We start from the raw sequence: 22,405 nt of genomic DNA on the forward strand, positions 1-22,405 counted from the left end.
TGTTTACTCGCCTGCCTTTAATCCCTGGTGCCTTTCTGTGGGCTTGGGCCAACAGCAGGGCAGGAGCTGGAGTTACAGAGAGGCTGGAGAGCACCGAGACAACACAATACAAGACTTTTCACTCTCAGTAAAAAGCCCTGGCTCATTTGCTCAAATCAGAGTCAATGGATTAGGTTTAGAAGACATTATTGTGGTGTTTTCCAGTCCACAGCAGCTCAGTGGGCTGGTAGCTCTATAAGTTGGTCTCTGCAGTTGAGAATAAACTGGATGAGAAGAAGTCCTATACATGCTACGTAGACTAGTGTATGTAGCACAGTGACTACACTACTAGGCCATACTTGCAACCACTGCAAAGCTGGATTTTTCCAGGAGTAAGTGAGATATCTGTCAAGGATTACTTTAACTGTTGCTGCTGCATTGCATCCCCTTGTAAATGCATTTCTTAGCAGAGACAACATCTTTCACTGCAAACAACAGCCCATGATATTATTGAAGGCAAACTTCAACTCTAGACCTCAGCAGGGGGTGGTGCTGAAATGGGGGAGCTGTGCCCAGTGGTGGCAGCACTGTGGCTGTGCTGCTGAGGGGCCTGGGGTCTGCCAGGCCAGCTGTCACTGTGCCAGGAGCCCCACACAGAGCATAAGGCTGGTTGTTTATTAATTTCTCCTGTGTGTGTTTGGGTAAACGACACGGTTTGTGTGCCTGAAACACCCATAGCCAGACGTGATGCTTCACCCCAGCCCTTGTGGGGATTTGCGACGGTGAGCAAGTTGCTGAGGTCTTGTAATGAAGGAGCTTTACACAGGTTGTTTAGTGGAAGAAACCAAGACCACATCTCTCTTTCCCAGGACAATCCCAGAGATACAAAGCTGCTTTGCGTATCCTCACAGCCTTCAGTTTTGCTCTCTCCTTACCTCTCCTGGCTCCACGCATCCCAACATGGGTGGCATACCCAGTCCAAGAAGACTACGCTTTCCTGTTAGATTATTCTTGGCAGTCTGTAGGTTCTTTATAACTGGTTCTCTGAGAGAGCTGAGAAAGATCAACACACACTATGTCATTTTGTCTGTGAGGCAGGAGGCAATGGGGGGACAGTCGGGAAAAGGGGGAGAGCAGCTGACCTATGGAAACTAAGGTCTCGTGTCAGCCTGCCTTGGGGAGCGTGTCAGCCAGAGAATTAAGGCTTAGAACAGCACAGCCCAGTGTGGGGCTGCTGGAGTCACTGGGGTTGTGCTACTTCATGGCTAATCTCAGCTAAGGCAATTTTTGAGGAAGGTACGAGTTGAAGCAAGAGCTGTGGACTCTAAGACTCGCATAGGAGCAAATACAATGTGTTTGTGCTGCAAGAACGGGACTGCAGGTCATGCTGCACTGCCTCTAAAACCGTGTAGGTAAGGCACCGATGCCAGTGTAGAGGTTAAATCCTGCAGCTAATCCCTTCAGCACACTCCCTGCTTTTATATAGTAAGAGAGAAAGCCAGCCCAGTGCTTTCTCCAGCAGCATCCATGGCATATAAAAGCACAATTCTCTTCCCCTGCTCAGGTATTATCCAAGTCACACCCTTGCCCAGTGAAATTTAAGAGTTCTAAGTATGCAAAGCAGTTCCACAGCACACACAATTATGCTAGGAAAATCACAGGCTACCTCCAGAAACACACAAAAAAACAAGCAGTCTACTTCTGTGACACTTTCCTTTCCAAAATATTCCACAGATGTGAGTTCTTACCCCATAGCAGCAAGGTTGGTCCCCCAGTTTTGCAGAGAGGGAAGCTAAGCTATTGAGTGGGTCAAATGATGTAATTGAGACGGCCGTCAGTAGAGTTGCTGTCTTCTGATCCTCAGCCTTTCTGCATCCTGTGTTTGAGCAGGCACACAAGCTGACTTCTTGGCAACATCAGGTGATGTATGAAATCAGCCTTCTACTGTCAACTTCTCCAATATTTCATGGCATAATGAAGCTAATTGACTCGGTAGACCTGCAATTTCACACATAACAACTCACACATTACTAAGCAAACAACAGTAATTCAGGAACCGCGGTTCTCACAAGATGAGATCATGTCCATTTCATTTCTAACACAGCATTTCTGTTCTGTATTGGCCCGACACCTAGGTGAAAAACCATCTACTTGTTTTACGCCATTTTAACAAAGAGCTGGGAATAACCAGTGCTGAGTTTGTAAGGGAAGGTTTTCAAGAGCAAAGGGTTTAGCCCTAAAACTTAAATTTGGACCAAAAATATGTGCAGCGTATTAAGAATTGTCCACGATACACAAAGATTGGGCACAAGGCCTAGAAAACAGTTCCATCTTCAAAGCAGAATTGATGTGGAGTTAACATAGTGCTAACAACTCTAATATCATAAGAAACTGGTTTTTCAAAAAGTTCCAAATTCTGGAACCATGTGACGATGTAGGACATTCAATGTTCATTTAAAACATAAATATGTTCCATGTTGTTGGTTGAAACTCTGAACTTCCAATCTCAGAAGCTGTATAAAAAGAAGCCAGAATGTTTAAGTCGTAGAAGTCTGTTGATTTAAGATAACTTTGTGGGCAGTGTAGGAACCATATAATTAGTAGTTGAACCACTGCCGGGATGCGAGTACTTCTCAGGCAGAAGGCTGCTAACATGGGGTGTACACTTGACTGTCACAGCTGGAGGGGTCCAGGCGAAGAGTGGTGGTAAAAAAGTGGTGGTAAAAGTGGTAAAAACTCACAGTTTCTCTACTCTGCATGGGGAAATGCAACACAGAGGCATCCAAATTAGCACAAAACAGTTCTAGAAGCAGGATATTCAGAGGAAATAATGACACAAGAGAGGAGTATGAAGTTGCCACCATCTTTATCTGGGACATAGCAATTAAATTTGTAGGTGCAAATTTAATTTTAGACTAGACTTCTTATTGCAAAGAAAGCTGTGATTTGTGAAGTAAAAAGGTGACTTTGGTCCATCCTGTGGATCCAGGAAATAGCTGTAGGTGCACTCAGAGGCTGGATCCAAAAAAAAAAAAAAGCATTTGATTCTTCAAATTTCTTAACCTTTGAGCAAGATAGACACACCTCCACACACCTCCATCTTTTTGTGGAGCAGATCAGCCTGGGTCCTGGAGTGCACCCACCACCAATTGCTGCAGCACAGAAGAGGAATGATATCTCATTGCACAAAAATGCGACCATCAACTAGCTGACCATGGCCTGAATATCCAGGTAAAATAGTTACGTGCTGTCACAGCTATCTGAGTTCATGCACCCAAGGTGACAAACTGCCCAGCAGGCATCATGTAGTGCTCTGGATGACCTCAGAGGCTGCCTCCTAGACTAACTTGCTTCTGATCAGCTGTGACATGACGCCCTGTTTCTGTCTTATTTTTCAGGGCTTGGGCCAGATCAGCTTTCTGACAGGCCAACTAAAACTGGGTGATAGAACAGAGAGCTGCAAGTTTGTCCGAGGAATTAAGTTTTCCAGCACATGAGGGAGCTTGATGGTGTTTACCATCAGGAGATGATTGGAGGCCAGTTGGACACAAGGAGTTCAGTGTCACAAGATGATGGAGAACTGAGCACCATTTATGGAGACTCTGAAAGGAATAAACAGGAAAGCAAACGTCAGAGAGGGAAGGAATTTGCCTTCAAATGGATGGCCTCCAAGGGCATCTGCTCACAGTCTAACCACGATAATGATTTATTGTCTGCTTTGGGCTGACTTTAACCTCACTTGACTGCCAAATGCAGAGTATAGGCCTGCCTTGCCCTGGGGAGCTCACAGTACAAAATACAGACTCACAGGAGAGATGACAAGTGGGGAACAAGCATAGGAAAGGAGATGATTTTGCCAGGTATGGATTTTGTCAGCACTGGGAGGAATCTTGCTCTCTTCAAACCAAAAGTGGCTTGTAAACTGATTCTTGGTGGTCTTCAGCAAGTTATAAGCAAATTGCTCTCAAGTTCAAATGAGTGGGATCATGCAGAAGGCTTCATCCCTCCATCCTTGTGGACTTAAAACCACATTTAAAAGTAGAGAGTGCCATTTTCTTGAGCTGTTATTGTGGGGAATTTGGTCATTAAAAATAAATCATTAATGTACTATGACTACTGTTTAAGTTGTAGGAATTTCTCCCATATACGTGGCCATATCAGCAGTAAAAATCACCTGTTGTGCACCCATGCACCATGTGAGCACTTCTGACAGGTACTTGGGTACTTTCTTGGAAGGGAAATGTGGCAGAACACTGTTATTGGAAAGGTATTTCTGACTTCTTATTTCACTCAGTGTTTATTGCCATAAACTTCTTTCTAATGGGGAGACAGAATTTTGCAGAAATGACTGAGTAATAGGACAAGCCATGCAGTGAACTGATGTCTTGAGTTCTACAAATAAGAAAAGAACTCATGTTTTTACCATATATATTGTAATGTACTGAAGTAACTGTAGTAGCCAACCAGTATATTATGCTTAAAAGCATAGAGAAGAACTAGAAAAGGTCCAGCAAAGACCAAGGGGTGTATAAAGAAGGGTTGAATGGACTATGACTATTCTGCTTGGAAGAGAAAAAACGAAGATTAATGAGGGGGACAATAATAGTCTATAAAATCACATAAAGCAGTGAAGAGGAATAAGGTAGACACATTTTCTTGTAATATGTGGCAAAAGAGTATGCAGACCCCAGTACTTGACTATTTCCCTGCTTTGTCATGTGTTGACAAGAGGATTTCAGAAATGCAGCCAACACCCTCAGAGAACAGAGTGGGAGAAGCACGTAAGCCTGGCTTTGCCCAAAGTGAATCAAGATGATATTCATTCCAGGAAATTTGTTTTCCTTCACTGGAGAATTTAATTAGCCATGGAAGGAACTCTAATTACGCTTAAGAAAAAAATATTGGGATACATGTGACTGAGAGCCAGTCATTTTCTATTGTTTCGAAAGTAAACAGTGGAGGCTTAGGCAATTTTTAGATCATCTGAGTTACAAAGAAAATAACGAAGATGCATAAAGTGGACTCAAACATTTTTAAAAAGGCAACAAAGTATTTCCCATGAGCATAGTGCCTGCATCCCCTAGTAAGTATACGCTTGCTAGCCAAACTCCAGCCTCGCCTTGTTTGAAAGAAACTGTGATGGGATCTGTCCTACACTGGTGATTTCCTTGGGAACACCCCTCAGGAACATTGGTCAAACCTTTACTTTGAATCTCTTTTAATTTGAAAAGCAGGTGTTGCTTGGCTAGCAAACAGACCAGACACACAAAATAGATAGGCAGTGGAAATATGTTGGAGAGGATGGCTTGCTACACAATTAAGATGCTTATTTCAGGTCTTTATGATGAGATTATTAAGCAGTTACTTTAAAAAGAAAAATCAAAGCCTGGGTTCCTCATTCATTTTCCTGGCCTCACAAGAGACTTGCCCCATTGCATACTATAAGCCTTCAAAAATTAAGACTTGAGACCCCAGAATTCTGATGTTGAATCAATAATATATGACAACATTCATGCTAATAGCGTAAGATCCAACAACCATGCCCAGGGCGAGTCACTTTGCTCTGCAATGCCTTGGTGTTTTCTTCTGTGACTGAAGCAGAAGAAATCCTTGCTTGCCTCACAGATGTGCATATGAGGCTTAATGAGGCTTGATTAATGTTATCAAAGCACTTTGAGATCTTTGATAGGATAAGAAGCTTCCCAAATGCCAAACAGTGCTCTTTCCAGATGAGTTAGGTCTAACTCAATCCCTGTGAGAGCACACAGATGGTATTTCCCTCGGTAATATTGTTGAATTTTGGCTATGAGGAGAGCTCTTTGGTTCTTGGCTACAGAGTTGTGTAAGACAAACATCCTGAGGCTGGTGACCATCTGGAAGGCTCTGATTAGTGGTAACATCTGCCTTTAGTCTCTGGACACCAGATGGCAGAAAACAACTTAGTATACTGTCCTGGGAGAATTCTGGGGTTTCATCTAACCCAGGCAATCTCTTTTTCTACTAAGAGTTAAAGCAACATTTCTAAGTATATCGCTCTGCAGCGTATGCTACAGGGTCCTGCAAATGTCTGTGATATCATCCAAGGTGGACATAGTACCTGAGACATGGACCCTAAGGGAAACACTGCATGATCAGGGGGTAGTCCAGTACCAGAAGGTATTCTCCGTGAGGTCTGGATCATCATCTTTTTGCTCAGAGCACTACAATATAGTGCAAAGAGAAGGTATAAGGGACAATAAATTCACTGGCAGCAGTGAAACACGTCTATGAAATGTGCTAACATTGCAGGAGATGAACTCAGGCATCATTTTTCTTCATCTTCCTGAGTTTCCAGCTAGAGCTTTATAAAATCATGGCTGTGTTAACATCTGGAGCGAGAGAACATTTGAAAAGCTCTGATGAGTGAAGAGCAAAGAACGTTGTTTAACAAATATGCTGGCTTTTTTGAACAGATAAAAAGTAAATTGGAGTGGATGGGGAAAGTCAAGGTTTAGGTAGAAGGCAAAGGAGCTGAGGACCTATGTAAGTAGATAAATGATGTTGAACTCAGGTGTTGGTCTTGTTGTCCTGGATACATTGTGGTTTATTTTACGTTCTATATTCCTGCTGGATTCCTTTTTTTCTTTCTTTTTAAATTAATTAATTTATTTTTATTATATCCATATGGCTGTATGTCAGCAAGAGGTAAAGTGATTTCTGTCCTAGGCTTAGGCTTGCCAGGTGATGTATTACTTATAGCCTCCTTAACGTCTTGTTTTAGTGTGCAAGTAGATTTATATTGTGAAGCAGTGTTGACAGTGCCCAACTTCTCTGGGTTTTTGAGAGAGCTATTACTGATAGTCGGAGAGCAGAGCTTGGCTTCCATCAGGGGCTTCAAATAGTGTGGGTAGGTGTGCATGGAGCAGTGGGGGCTTCATACACACCTGACTGTACCGGTGTGCTCAGACAGCCCAGGGCTTTGGCCCCTGCCCATCTGCTACCTCGTAATAGCAATTAAAAATTGCATCCAACCCTTCCTGTTTATGGCTTCTCATACTGAACAGCTGTCTCTTTTGGGGAGTAGATTTCTTCCTAGCTTGAAGTGACTTGTTATGAATTTCTGGGCTGTTTCTTGACCTGAAGTTTTGCTCATTTGTTTGAAGTCTGTTCAGACTGAAGAGCTAAACTGTTGCTGAAAAGAGAAAAGCTTTGCTGGCTTCTTCAAATGTTCCTTTAAAACCCTGCTTAGCAGAGATGCTTAAATCTTAGTGGTTGTTTAGGTGCCACCTTCCATTACTGGGCTTTGGATCAATTAAATGGCCAGCTCTGTTAATGATCAGCTCCTTTGGGTCTGACCTTTCAGAACTAGGTGAGAATAAATGCAAAGAGAAATCTCTGGGGTCTGTTGCAAGTGGGGCCGTGGTGTAGCAGGGTTGTGTGTTAGCGCAGTTTGCAGTTCTCAGATCAGGCCAACATGGCTGGAGGTTTTCCAGGCTCAGAAAATTGATGCTTTAAAACAGACTGGATGGGAGCTGACCACCCACCCTCGCTATGCTTTATTTATACAGGGACGGTAATCCGGATCGCCTCAGCAAGGATATGTGGATAGATACGTGTACTGGCCTCTGTCTGTGCTTAGTTAACCTCTTTGTGGCCATTGCTGCAGCAAGTCCTGCAACTTGGCTTTGGAAACCTGGGGGAATGAGGCAGTGCTGAGAGAAGGGAGAACTGAGACAGACGTGGAGGTATTGTTCTGTTTGGTGTGGGAGCCTGAGCTGGGGATGTTAGGACATTCTGCTTGGGCTTTCTTCTCTCTCGTCTTCACTCCCCAGCTTTCTTGCATGACCCTGTGCTCTTCTGCATCATTTTTTGCAACTTATCTTGGGAGCTGTAAGACACAGAAGGACTTTTTGTTGACAGCTGTGCCCCGATGTTCTTCTGTGCCAGGCCACGAGCCTCAGTGGCAGAAGATGATATCATTTCAAGGGGAAGGTTCATGACTAACACCCCCTTCCAGTGATGCTCACGTGAGTTATCAAACATTTTAAATGCCAAACTCATTTAACGATTAATAGTCCTTAAAAAATAAAATAAATTAAAATTCTGAAACATGACAATTACTTTTCAAATCCTAGGTTTATCTTTTATTCCAAGCATATTATAAGCTGCCTTTGAAAGCAAGAGGAATTTTGCCCGAGGCTGACAGCAGCCTGGTCAGAGGAAAGCTGGTGCCTGCACCACCAGCAGAATGCTATCACCTGTGGGGACTGCAGCAACAGAAGCACGGCTGGCTGATTCCCATGTGGAAAAGAATGGGGATTTTAAGTAAGAGCAGAAACAGAGGAAAAACTCTTGCTGTTGCAACAGGCACCATGGGCTCTGAGCTGCTAGTACTCCCTTGCCTTCAGAATTTTAGGGAGAGGTGGAGGCAGCAATTAAATCCTGAAAAGAGGGTTGATAACTAAATTTTGGTTCCACCTTGTGCAGGCTCCCTTCCAAGGGAGGCATTTTTTCCACCTGGAGAGTGATGTGCCTGATGCTATTATCACTGCTGCTAATACTTTTTGGCACGTGCTGGAAAAGGATGCGTACTGCTTATCATAGGAAGATTATTTGGGGAAGAGTTTTAGGGGGGAGCTTTAATTCCTCAAAATCCACTCCCCAGATTCCCACGGGTTTGGTTTTGTCATGCACATCAGCTACATCCAGAGCAGTCTGGAGCTGGCACTGTTCTGGGTGACCTGTCCTGCTCAGGGTGTTCCCTATTAGTCAGAGCTAACGAAGCCGTTTCCAAATCGGTTGTGTTGCCTGAGTGGTTTGGGTTCTGCTTGTCTTCAACCAGGAACACTTCCCCTTCTGTGCATAAGCCTGAAAAATGGAGACTACTGGAAGTGAGCTGGGAGCACAAGGGGATCCCCATATCTGCACCTCAGAAGAAGCCTTGAGGCCAAAGATGGTCACCAGCTCCAGTGCTTGGCAAAAATCTCACCATCTGAGAACGCTGTTGGGAATTCTCCTTCCATATGAAGACAGTAAGCCTTCAGTATCTCTGGACTTGGACTCCAGAGTGTGTTTGAACATGACCCCAAACTTTGAATCCAACCTCAGCATCAGTCTGGCTCTCGGTCAAGAGGAGCATTTTTGCAGCCAATTCCTGCTCAGTTCCATGACCTACATCCAGTTCTCAGCAACTTTGGAGTGAGATCTGAAGTAACACCATGGACGCTGGGAGTCCGACCCCAGGTATACATGGCAGAGCCTGAAATCAGAATTTGACTCAGCTCCTCAGTGTTTATCACAATCCCTCCTTTTTGAAAAGCCTTTCTGCCCCTACCTTCTGGAGGCTCATCAGGGGGTGTCTTTGCAAACAGAATTTATGTACTGTGGCCAGATTTAAGCCTCAGTATTCTTTATTTCACATTTGCTTATGAGCTGGAACTTCGGCAGGCTGTGATGAGGGAACTTGCTCCCAATTAAAAACACGCCAGTGCCCTCTTACGTGAGAAGCATGCACTGCTGGCTGCCGGGGATGTCCTGCAAGACTTTCCGGGGTCCTCTTTCTCTTCAAGGCCTGGTTGTTCTCATTCCTTGTTCAGTGCTCACATTCCTCTTTGTCTCTGATGCTCTGAAATGAGAAGAGTTAATTTCTGTGCTCGCTGCAGAGATGACTTCTGGCAGATCACGGCTCAGCTAGGCCAGTGCTTGAAGTGCAGAGCAGTTCTACAGTTTGAGAGGGATGTAGAGTAAAACTGCATGAAAAATTGCTTTTTCTGTTTCCTGACTCACTGAGAATTTAGGAAAGAATATTTACTTTGAGTTGAGCCAAAGCAACAGGAGAAAATTAAACATGCTGTTTTAGGTTAGGGTTCTTCCCCATTTTTTAATTAAGATTCAGTAGATAGACTCCCGAATGGAATGCCGCTTCAAACTGAAAGACCAAAACACGCTATTTTGCAAATAAATTAACATTTTACACTTTAAAGACAGAGATTTTCATCCTGATTTCTAGAGCAATGGGATGAATTCACAACAGGCAATTTCAGCAGATACAGATCGGCCTCGTTCGGTGCGGACAACATTTTGCCAGCAAAGGCCTGCAGTTCAGTGCAAAGGCAGGGTGGGCTGGGGTCAGAATCACCGGGCAAGCAGAAAAACAACCCCAGGGAGATGAGCAAGTCAAAGTATGTCAGCATATTGAGACAATGAACCAAGTTGTGTGTTCTTGGGAAATGGTTGCAGCCCTCCAAGGTGGCTTGGCGTGGGCAGCAAAGCGGTTCCTTAAGTGAGAAATGTTGTGCTGATATAAGCTATGGGTAGGAATGACAGCAGTCTGCCCAATGAGGGGGAAATTTTTGCTTTCCCCTTCTGGAGTCCATTCAGCAGTGGTAAGCAGGCCATTTGCAGAGTTTGCCTTAAATTTGCTGAGCCCTTACAGTTTTACTGCACTCTTGCTCCGTCCCCACCTTGGAAGCAATGACCTGGTCCTGCTCTCTGCTTTCTGCCTCCATCCCTTCTGCCTCCATCCCTTCCTTCATCAACACCGTGAGTTCTCCTGTGGGTGGGCAGATTTTATCTTCTCCTCTCCTTGACTATAACTCTTGCAGCTCCAACGTGGCAGAAAAAGTGGTTGTTCTCATGTTGTGTGTGGTTGGTGTGTTTGTTTGGTTTTGTTTGTTTGTTTTTCTTTTGTGGGTTTTTAAAAAAGTGGCTTGCGCACATCTCTGTTATTCCATCTTTCCTCTGCGAGCCCATGTCCTTGTGCAGAACATGCTGCTACAGAGCTGTGGACTCAAAACCACAGATGAGAGTAGGAAATGAATGTATAAATCAGAGCATTACCACGGCGCCCGCTAGCAGTGCCATACCAGACAGAGGACACTGCCTGTCGTTGTCTCGTCCATAAACCCCTTTGGAAGGGGTTTGGATTACCATTTGCCATTTTGGCTTGGCCCCTGGCTCCACCTCTGCAGAAAGCTTGGCTGAGCGGCACTGCAGAATCTGAGAGGGAGAAAGTCCAGTAGGTTTGATGGCTGCAAGACGATACTCTTCCCTGCTCTCTTTCTGTTGTTTTACAGCTCCTCCAAGTAAGAAGTACACAGGAGAAAAAACCAATTGGTTTCATTTAATATAGTGGGGTTTCTAAACAATCAGTCAGGCTGCAAAGCGGATCAATCACTTCGGCTTCTTGACAGAGGAAATACTAAATCAGATATTGATCCATTCCCCCAGCACCCAAACTCCCTGTGCTAACAAATTATTTCTCATCAAAGATAGCCCACTGGACCAAGTACACTCACACTTGCAAAATCAATTTTTGTCTCGCATACAGAGTGACAAGTTTTCTTTTATTCCTGATTAAGAAATTTCATGCATCTCCAGTGGGCTTTGGCTTGGCTAGGAGAGCCCCATGTGTCGGCTGCAGTGAGTGGAGCAAGCATGGCATGAGTTTGCCTAAATGGCCCACGATCTAATGGTCTGTGAAGCCTCTGGCACCAAGAAGCAGTGAGTTCAGATCCGTGCTGGGCCAGTACAAGAGCACTGGGCAGCCACTGGGAACAGAGCAAGTGGGCTCAGGCCAGCCTGCAAACAGCAAATGTGCCCAGTCCAAAAACTGCTTCATGACCGGGAAATTTTATTGCTTGCTGGTGGCCTTGGCAAAGCTGCCATGTTTTGGATGGGCTTTAAGGAGCAGATTATGTCAGCTTTCTTGCAAGGGGCCCCTGCTGGCCCTACGTGGAGAAAATGGCATGTAGCAAGAGCTTTGTTGAAGGGTGCTGTGTCCCAGTGCATTGCTGGGAACAGGAACGGAGGAGAGAAAGCAAACAGCATCTGCTCCTCTGCCTGTGCCCTGAGCCAGCAGGACATAAGGTGCTCGGTCCCCTGCAAACAAGAGCGATGGGTTGCAGGGTGCAGAGATGCTAAGCCCCAGAGACGCTGCAGGATCAGGCCTAGCCTGACCTAGGATGCAATGCCCTGCTCTGTGATGGATGTCCCAGCCCTCTGTGGGTTGGGCTCAGATTGAACATTGCTGTAACTTCGTCTTTGTCGGTTTAATTTTCTAATAACGTATTTAACCGAGCAATGCAGCCAGACTGGAGCCATAACCCAGAACAGCAGTTGGCATGAAAAACTCTACTGTATTTCTGACACTAGGGTCTTTTATAGCCAGGGTATGATGGTTTCAGCACCAGTGCAATTGCAAGCAAGTATTACATATCCCAATTAGCGCAATTCACAGTTATCGACAACACTGTTTTCTTTCCAACATTCCCCAAGGACAAGAAAATGCTCTGTGCAAATCTGAAAGCTTTGGAAGGAGGAGGCATTCACCAGTGGGGTGCTGCAGCCTTCACCATGGGGAGCTTCAGAGCTGATTTAGGGCTGGGCAGAAGCAACACATTGGCTTTGTTAGGCAGCCAAGGGAAAATAGAGTCAATGGCCCTAATCCCCCATCTGAGAGGGGCATGTGTAGCAACAGGTACTGAAACTAATGACATTTATTGGAGTCTCAAACAACAGAGAGAAGAAATGAGAAGGCAGGAAGCCTGAAGGAGAGATTCACCTAGCAGGTCTGCATCGCTTCAGCATCTGCACAAGTCTCCAAACACAGGCATTTAGTTTGCATTTCCACCTGCTTTGTGAAGGCAGAAATGAGAAGAGGAAAGTCTTTGTAGTCATGAAATGTTCAAGGGAGAATCGTAATATTAAAACAATGCCTCCAGGTTAGACTGTGAGTCCAGGTGAGTGTCTGGCTGTGCACTTGAGGTTCGTGTCCATGCCAAAGCTGCACTTTGTGACTGCTCCCCTTGCAGCTACGTAAAAACGTTGTTTGCCCAAGCCCATTTCACTGGTTTGTTCTAGATCTGTGGAGCAAAAGAAGCAGTAAGTTTCCTCCCATTTCCTTCCCTCTAGCCTGGTTACCTAACTTCATTTGCTGTAAGGGCATGAGCCTCCAAACGCAGGTGGGTGCACTCAGTAAGTACACAATGCTGGTGCAATGCAGGATGGACTTCCAAGGATCAATGATTACAAAATGATCATTTTATCCTAAATTCTATATATTTTGCTTGTTTTCTTCTTCGTCTTGCTCTGTAAAGCCAGAGAGGGAAACTACACAGCTACAGAAAGATGTTGGATTTGAAGAGTTAAAAGATGACAGTTAAAAAAAAGCCAACACATAACTGCCTTTTAAATAAACATAAGTGTTACTGATCTAGTTGTTTATGACTCTGTGTTCCAGCCCATTTCTCTGACAAAAGCCAAGTGAAATTAGTGTTCGATGCCTGAAGAGAAATGGAAAGCCATAGGCCTCACATGAAAGGGGAAGCCGGGAAGTAAACAAACTGATTGCATGGAAGGGGTTGCGTGTTTGCTTAGAAAGAAATCAGTGAATCACAGGTTGTTTGCAGTCAGGAGAGGGAAGAACAATTCAAGGAACGGGTACGTGGGGACACTTCAAGAGCCCGGTGCTGCTGCAGAGATGCCATGGCAGCCTGGGGGCCTGAGTGGGACCAGAGAAATGTGGCTCTGCTCCTTGATTTTGCTCCTAAAGGCAAGGTCAGGCAGTCCCTTATGGTCTGTGACCCTTTGTGGTTGGGATTCTGACCCTGAGTTCAGCCTTGTGGCTACGAGGTGCTCCCGGACAGTTGGCTTGTGTCAAGGCAGAAGGTGCGTGGGTCTAAGGGATGCTGTAGGGTTGTCATCGGGGGCTTCTCATGCCTCAGCTCCCTTCTGACTCCATCACAGCAAGCTTTCTGATAGAGGTATAACCAGGGTGGGTAAAGCCTGGGAAGTTCTCTGGTAAAGGGAGTCCCAGTCAGTGTCTGAACTAAATGAAGTGACTCTCTTCAGCTCCCAGTGCTCATAGAACTGACCTAACGTTTCTTGTAAGCCCATCTACCGGGACAGGACCTTCCAGATAGCTTTGCATCTGTTTTGTAATGCCTCTGAGCTTTTTTTTTTTTTTTTTCCTTCAACTCTGAGTAATCCTACATCCAACTGCTGCCCACTCAACCTCGCACAACTGAAGAATCTGCAGCTACCTCCAACCTGCTTCTGGCTTATGCCTGTTCTTTTGCTGGGGGTTCTCCCCAGGCCATGAAGAGCTCCTTGGTCAATGTGAACCCTACCCTGAATGTGGAAGGGGAATGCAGCGGGAGGAAAGGAAATTAAGGCCTTTGATCTCTTATTTCATCTGCAAGGCATTGCGAGCCAAATGCTTTTGAATAAACAAGCTGTCAGAGGTAGGGAGTGAACAGATCCACATGGACTGGGTGGGGTGCTCTCGGCACAAGCCAATGTGGAACTGATGTAAAGCAAGTGATGGGATGTCTCCCAAGCATTCCCCTGCCTGGTGATGTAATCTCTCATTTGTCATGTGCCCTGGCCAAGGCTGATCTCTGTGCATGCCAAGGATGAGTGGAGGCAGACTTGCTGTCAATCCTAGGATGGGTTGGAGGAGCCCTCAGGAGATCTCTAGTCCATCCTACTGCTCAAAGCAGAGCCAGCTTTGAGGGCAGACCAGGCTACTCACGGCTTTATTGCTTGGGTTTTGGAAGCCTCCATAGATGGAGACTACACGAACTCTCTGGGCAAGCTGTTCTAGTACTTGACATGATGAAAAAAATAATCTCTAAATCCTGTCTGAACTGCTCTTATTTCAACTTATGCTCATTATCTCTCAACCTCCTGCTGTATACCAGTGTGAAGGGCCTGGCTCTATCTTCTTGATGACCTCTCACAGGTACTGGAAGCTCGCTATTAGGCCTCCCAAACCTTTCTTCTCCAGCCTAAACAAGCCTAATGCCCTGGGGCCCAGACGATGTGCTTCTCTGTGCCTTGTGTTTGGAAAGAGGCAGCTGAAAGCGTGCCCCACTGCTGTGGTAGTGCAGGGAGTGTGTCCTGGTGTTCTTGGATGGTCCTGGGATCCTTCTCCTCCACTCTCTACCCTGCCATCCCTCTGCTGAGAACATGCAAACTTCACCCCTGCTTGTCTCACTGCTCCTTGGTGTAGCCCACCTGGGACTACAGCCTGGGACCACAGCCTTTCTTTATGCAGGCATTGCCCACTTCTTGGGCAGAAGTAGTGCAACTCCTGGGCTAAATTCGGCTCTTTTGTTGTGCCCTGCTGATTTTCAAAAGCAAATGGAACAGAGATCTGTTGGTGGTGCACTGTAATGAGGATAAAGTTCCTCCTGTCACAGCTGGAATTAAAATCAAGGTCATTTTACCCCTTCAGGCTCCTCCTTTTCATCTCAGTCCTTCCCCAAACAAGCATCTCTCTCTTCTTTAGTGACCCCAGCACTTAGGACAACTGGGACAGGACAGCCCTGCCTAGTGGCTAGTTCCACCCAGTTGCAATATTTATGTATTTCTCGCTGTCTCTTGCTCTTTGAGACCCTGCAGCTTCTTGATGACTGCATTTCATTTGTCTCAGGTTTTAGAATTTATTTCGGTGCCTCCAGTCCTGATGTCTGAGATTGGCTGAAAATAGTAACTCAGTCTGATCTTATCTGCAGCTATTACAGACTTCAATTGTACCCTCCCGGGACTATCCGTTACTCCTAAGAAATTAGATCTTGGTTATTGTTTTCTTACCCCTTTCCCTGTCCTCATAAACCTTCCAGCTATGGGTTTTGCTTTGTTGAAGCTTTTCAGGAGCCAGATTGGCCTTTTATAAAGTGTAAGATAATCACATACTTCCCCAGATCCTGCCATGCCTGGGTGCCAAAGGTCTTTGATAGCTTTGCTTCACAATGCCCTTGGAAGAGATAATGTTATTATCTGCTTGCTGCAAGAGAAACTGAGGCACAGGATGGTTATTGCTTTCATTTTAAGAACTATTTCCACTGGGTTCTGTTGGAATAATAGATGCACAGCACATCGAGAGCTCAGTGCATTGCAGACCATGGTTTGGCAGGCCTGCCCTTGGTTACAGACTAATCTGGTGGTCGGCTCCATGAGTCCTGACTATAATGAGTAGGCAGTCCTTCTTCGAAATAATAAAGTGACCAGCACAGCAGGCTACATTAACCAACGTCCAGCCCCAATATCTCACTGCCCCAGCATGCAGGAGTAGACCTGGCTTTGCACTTGCAGAAGGAGGGCTCCAGGAGTGACTGCATCTGGGTTAAGGAGCTGGCTACCCTGACCATTTAAACCTGATGGGGTGGAGAGCAGGCTGTCCTCTCCCACCCACCACTCTGAAAAGCTCTGCAGAATAGTATGCCAGCGGGCAAGTCAGAAAGAGAAAGATAAAAGCCAACCAACCACCATACCAGCCAGGAGTCCCTATGAAACCAGGGGTTAAGAATGGTAAGGAAAACCAGAATTCCTGTAACTTCCCTAACTTCTTGTGCACGGCACCCCAGAACTGGGAAATGACCTGCATGGCAGAAGATTTCCCCTACTTTACAGCCAAGCTCAGCCAGATTTGCTTTTAGGAAGGGTCACACCGCACTGTTCAGAGAGAAGCTACTTGATAAGGAACTCTCTGAGACTAGCTGCAGATTAGGGCAGAGAGAGCTGAAAAAAAACTGCACGTGAGTGTACAGAGTGTAAATATCTGAGGAACTACAAAAGAGACGGAAATTAATCTAAGTCTGGTTTAGCTCCTGGCCTCCCTGATCTTAGCAGAGCCAGGGATTTGGGCCTGGAGCTCAGTGTGACACAGTTGTATGGGTGTTTTCCAGAGCACAGAACATTTGTTTTATTGAGGTCAAGGCATGGAAAGAAAGACAAATTTATTAGACAAGATAAAATCAGAAAGATTAGACCCAAACCTCCAATTCTTAGCACCTCAATTGCTGGTATGTTTGCAATCAAGATCTACTATCTCTGGCTTGAGTCTTTCCCTAAAGTAAATATATAAAGTAAATATTTGTAACTCTTGTGGCTAGGATCTGTTCTGGATAAATGTTTTTGCAGCGTCTTGTGCTACAATGCTTCAAAGCCAACTGGAGCCATTTGGCACCATCCCAAATCAATTGATCACGAGCAACAACAACAACCTTCCCCTTTATTTAAAAAACGCGATGTTATTAATTTTCCAGCCCCCGCTGTTGTTTAAGTACGGTGCACTTTGCACTGGAGGGACTTTGTGCGGGGCTCCTCCGCTTACCCAGCACTTCAGATTTCAGTACCGCACATCAGCCTGCTGCCTGGAAAATAAACAGATGCTGTAACAGGACTCACATTCCCTGGGTCTTGGCTGTCAAGCCAAGTGGGGAATTGCAGGGACCAGCAGAAGGTGGGGCTTGGGGCCATAAATGAGGAGGTGTCCATCAGCCTCGCTGCCAGCTTGCGAGAGCACGCTGCCCTGCTGGGCAGAGGCGATCGCCTCGGCGTCTCCAGAAATCAGGAGTGATCAGCACACAGTGGGCAGCAGGGGGTGGATGTGCGGGCTTGTGGCTTTCTGAGTTTTCATCAAAACATGAATCAGTGTCTAGATTTTTCCACATTTTTTTTCCATGTTTTCATTGAAACCAATATTAAAAAAAAAAAAAAAAGAGAGAGAGAGAGAGAGAAAGAGAGAAGGAAGAGAGGATGTGGAAAGTGTGGGTGAAGTTTGGATTTTAAGCAATGTTTGTGAGTTGGGTATAAAAGCATAAGGCTACGAGAGCTCCACAACAGTGCTGGAACTGAACTGCTCCATATCCCCCAAGACATAAATAAGTATTTCTGGGCTCTGAAACCCTGGATGATCCAACACCAGGCTATGCTGGGGGAGAATCCCACCATAGCTGCACTTGGCTTTGTGTCCTCATGCTCCAGACACTGGAGCTGACATGTCTAAGCAGGAGCTCAGGCATGCCAGGCGATGGGACCTGACTGTCAGAGCTGCTCAGTACTTCCCTACAAGCGGGGCATTGCTTTACTAAGTGGGTGCTGCTCAGAACTAACAAGGAATTTGGAATCTGCCTCAGAATAAATGTTTATTTCCCCTGCAATAACACTTAGGTATTGGGAACTCATTCCTTAACCCCACTTTTCCCAAATTCTTTTAACACTCCTTATATTCCAGCACCAAATGCCAGGTGAATGTTTTAATTAAATATAATGAGTAATTATTTCCTTATTCCAGGAAAGACTCACCTGAGAAGCTCCTAGATTCAATCAGTGCATTGATAATTTTTAATATGTCTCATTTCTACATAGCCTTTAATCAAAACAAAAGTTCAGGAACAAATCATGCATTTTAGCAACTGAATTCTTCTTTGAATATCTTGGAGGAGGGCTTCCTTCAACAAAATGAAATCTGACATCTCAAATCAATTGCATTCTTAGCTGATGAAACCCACAAAATTTATTTCTTGATGAAGACAGGAAAACTGGATTGAAATGGGAGGGGGATGTGCTGGGGGGTTGGGTTGTCTTGGCTTTTGATATAAAAAGTGCCCACCTGATTGAAAAGCTCTTTCTCTTTTACCTGCCAACCCTCTCTCCAGCAATGACAAAATCCTTTGATGTTGAATTTTTGGACAGTTAACCACAAACATACACAGACACACACACACACAGAGATCATCCAAAGAAGAGGCACCGTTAACTTTCCGTAATCCCAAATCATCATAGCTCCCAAAAAGTGTCTAAACTTCACTGTCTTATCGACCAAGATGTGGCAAGTCATAATTTTTAGTTAATTTGTCTTCTCCATTTTAGGAGGCTTTGTGAGCTTCTACAAAGGTATGCCTTGAAAACCTGGGAGTGCATTATTGACCATTAATTTCATGGAATGATATTTTGGCTCCATCTACAATAATTCTTTTACAAATCCATTTCTAAATTGGCAAACGTTTTTCCTTTTCTCCCCAGTCATCCATTTGAGTCTGTGTTAAACAGCAGATACAAGAGAACATAGCTAGGTTTTAGTCACAAACAACTGCCCTTCCACACAGCTTAGGCTCCTGCTTTGTTTCTGTTTTATTTTTTTAACTGAGGAACCCATCCCATTTTCTGCTCTGAAGGCACATGGTGACATCTAGTGACTGAACTGTATAGGGCAAGTAAGCAACAGAACCGAGGGATTCCAAATAGATCATGTTTCTTCAAAGTTCTGACTCAATAACAAATTTAACAATTATTTGGAATTGTTTATGAAAAATGTGAAAGTTTTATTTTATTTTTTCTTGTGGCAAAGATGCAAAAAGAAGCAACTGCATTACATATTTGTGAAAGATTTTAGGTTTGGAGAAAATGTATTTAAAAACAATCAGAATACACATTCAATTGTGTCAGGGAAAAATAGACAATATCCACCAGTGGATGTCCCTTTAAAATAGTTGGGTCTAATCCTCATCTGTAGCTTGTTAGTTGCGTCCCAGCTGTCAGAAATAATGTGAGGACCAACCAGCCTTTTTAAAAGCAACCAGAAGAGCTCTGTGGGTTTTTGCTGGTGTTGTTTTGTTTGTTTTGTTTATTTTTTGTTTGGTGGTGATAATAGGCATCAGCCTGTGGGGACAGCATGGGGTTAAATGGCTTCTGATTTGCAAGACCTTCTGGAAAAAGGTAAGGTAGAGAAATGGAAAGGATTGTTGTGGTGGGCAGGCTGATGGTCTTCAGGCAGTGTTCCTCTAGAGAGAGATGTGCTCTAGTGGAAGAGGGTGGGTTTGGATTCAGAGTAGCCATAGCATGTTGTTTGCCTTTTCTGGAGTCCTGTGTTGTGAGAAAATCTTGTGCACTTCTCTGAAATCATGTTTTGAATATTTGGTGTTATGCATTAGCTGTGTTCAGCTGGCATGATAAACGCAGCCCTATCTTGTTTGTTTCTATCCTGCTACGTGAGGATCTGCTTTGGAGTGAACAACCCCAGCACTTGACAAAAAGCTACCTGAAGGGCTAGTTTTTTAGGTGTAGGGGCTGACAGCCCCCAACGTAACTCGTTAGCAATCTGCTAAGTGTGCCTAGATATCCACAGGGGAAGTCATTGATGGAAACCAAGCTGACCACAACACCAAGCCATGCTTAAATAGCTTGGTTCTGCTGGCACAAGCAGGATGGACATCTGATGGATTTGTAGGGTTCTGGCAAGTTTCCTTTTGAAAGGAAGAACTCATGACTAGCTTCTTGTGTGTAAGATTTAGTTGGCTTTCTCTTCAGTAAGAAGGCAGCAGCGTTCAGGACAAACCACGAGGTTGACAGCCCCAACGACCAGTTTCTAGTTCCTAATCTGTTGCAGGCCTCCTGTGTGGTCTGGGACGAGTCACCTCAGCCCTGAGCTGGCTTGTTTTCCTTGTGGAAATGAAACCCTGTGTGTCCTTGGACTCTGATTGTCTCTGTGTTTTTCTGTAATACATATATTCTATTTTTAGGCAACTTTCTTGGTTATTGGCAGAAATCCTAACGTATATCTTGTTTGGTTGATGACCTGGGCAGTCTGTTTTGAATTAGTTCCCTTGACTTGCATTATTTGTCAGTCTTCTCTTCCTTATGTTCACTTCAACAGCAATTTGATCGCTTGGGTTGGAACTAAAACATCTAACATCATGCAGCAAAGTAACTCCTCATCTTAGCTTTAAGGCTTTGCAGTTGTGCCTTTATTTACTTTAGGTTGTTTGGCCTTGGAATGATTTCTGAGCTAGCTTTCTTTGGAGTTGGATGACTGAGTTTGAAACAAGACTTTGAGCAATGAGATCTTGCTGTGTCCCAGAGAAAATGCTTTAAAGGCAGGGTGGCTAGGTCCTGAGTAGAGCAAATACTGCATAATTCATGGTGCCTCCCAGCAAATTTAGTTTAAAAAAAAAAAAGCTCAACCCACTTGATCCCAGTTTCCTCAGTAACTTTTAGGAATTGATAGAGACTGATAATCAAGGATCATTCATTTTCTATGACTCCAGGCACCAAGTGGGCTGAATAAATAGCACAGAGAAGGAGAATAAACATATCTGCCCTGACCCTGCATTGAGATCAAAAGCTCGCTTCCCTCTTCTTGCACAGATGTGGCTGTGTTTGCTACCTGAGAAGCAGCAGCAGGGCTACTGATGACATGTGCTCTCAGTTGTGTTTCTGAAGTATGTTTTCTGTGCTTCTCAGTGCAGTGGTGAAGCAAGGATGAAGGGTGTTGTACTGCCTTGTCCATGGGGCATGCTGGCACTGCAGGGCTGAACACAACTTGACTTCCATTAGGAATGTCTCTATCAGTACTGTGCTCTGTTTTCTTTCTTTTTGTAACTGAGAAACCTCTGAGGTAGAGGAATAAGATTTTTCAACTATTTATTTATTTTAGTTTTAGCTAAGAGTAGGTCTGGGCACTTTGTGGCTGCAGTATTTTCCTGGATATGATCATTGTGCTGGGTAGTGTGCAATACTGAAGTCAAGTTTCATTATCCCTTCTTGATGATACATAAATTGCTTTTTGTCCAAATGTAGATTAAATCCTAGTTTGTGTTGTAAATTCAAAGCTGTGTACAGATTAAACTGGGAGGAGAAAGTAGCATTACTGGGGTCAGGGCCTTTGAAATGTTGCTGCATCTGATTCAATGTAGGATGGGACATTTTTACTGTGGTAGCCCAGAAAAAAGGGGAAACCAAAGTGTATGACAAGTCAGAATGAAACAGCTCTCCCATTGACTTGTCTGAAATAATTGCCAGCATGCAGAGAAGGGAGTCTACTAGATACTAGACCAGTATCCCTCCCATGGTTAGAGCAGAACCAATGAATTTGAGTTGCTTCTTTAGTTGCACGTGCCAGTATCAACTATATTAAATCCTTCGGCTTTTTCAGTATCTTGCATATAACCAGAAAGCAACTTTTCTTAGTATTGTAACATGCTACAGGGTGTCATCTCTTAAGATTATAGTCTTAAATGGAAAATTACTGTCAGCTCTCTGGTCAGAATGTACTTGATTATAAACACCTCCAAGATAAAAGCTTAATAGGAAACTGAAGAACTACTAGTGAGAGCCAGGACACTCCTGATCAAAATACATCTTAGTCATCTTGTGCTTCTAAGCTCAGCAAGGTTGGTTTACTTAGCTAAAACCAGGTGTTTCTTTGGGATAGAGCCCAAAGTCTGCTTCCAAAGTTTTGGCAGAAAAATAAGTGGGAATACACTCAAACGGACTAGCTAATTGATCAGAAGTTAGTGCTACTTAAACTGCTTGAAGTGTTGAAATTACTTGAGCAAATCTTATATTGAAAGTACTATTCAGTTCTTTATTAGTGTTGCTAGTTTTGTTTTGTCTTGTTTGTTTGTTGTTTGTTTAACATAAAACAGGACCACAGGCAGTGGTGTTTCCTGATGCCTAACTGCTTGGACTATTTCTTAGCTAAGTCTAGGATCAAGCCATTCTTAGCTGGAGAAACCTTTTTCCTGACTGCATTGCAGTTTGTCGTGTCCCTGTATTACTACCAATGTAAAGCTAAAATGAGGAGAGAATTGTTTTTATATAGTCTGCTTAGTGGGCTGCAGCATGCATGTACAACCCAGCAGCTTTTCTCCTAGGTCAC

At 44.4% G+C, this 22,405-nt stretch overlaps 1 protein-coding gene across 2 annotated transcripts in view; it reads left to right on the forward strand.

The window, feature by feature from the left end:
* The window catches only part of SDF4 (stromal cell derived factor 4), a 58,769-nt gene that overhangs the window by 15,258 nt on the left and 21,106 nt on the right, over nucleotides 1-22,405 (forward strand). Inside the window, exon 1 of one of the 2 annotated variants that reach the window (XM_040533192.1) lies at nucleotides 19,448-19,464. The exons of the other annotated variant lie outside the window; for it this stretch is intronic. The gene's annotated coding sequence lies outside the window, so the exon portion shown is untranslated. Of the gene's footprint in view, nucleotides 1-19,447; nucleotides 19,465-22,405 lie in introns of those variants that run through there. 2 annotated transcript variants of the gene reach the window in all.

The sequence above is a fragment of the Cygnus olor genome, chromosome 21 (assembly GCF_009769625.2).
Source record: "Cygnus olor isolate bCygOlo1 chromosome 21, bCygOlo1.pri.v2, whole genome shotgun sequence".
In the NCBI taxonomy this organism is placed as follows: Eukaryota; Metazoa; Chordata; class Aves; order Anseriformes; family Anatidae; genus Cygnus; species Cygnus olor.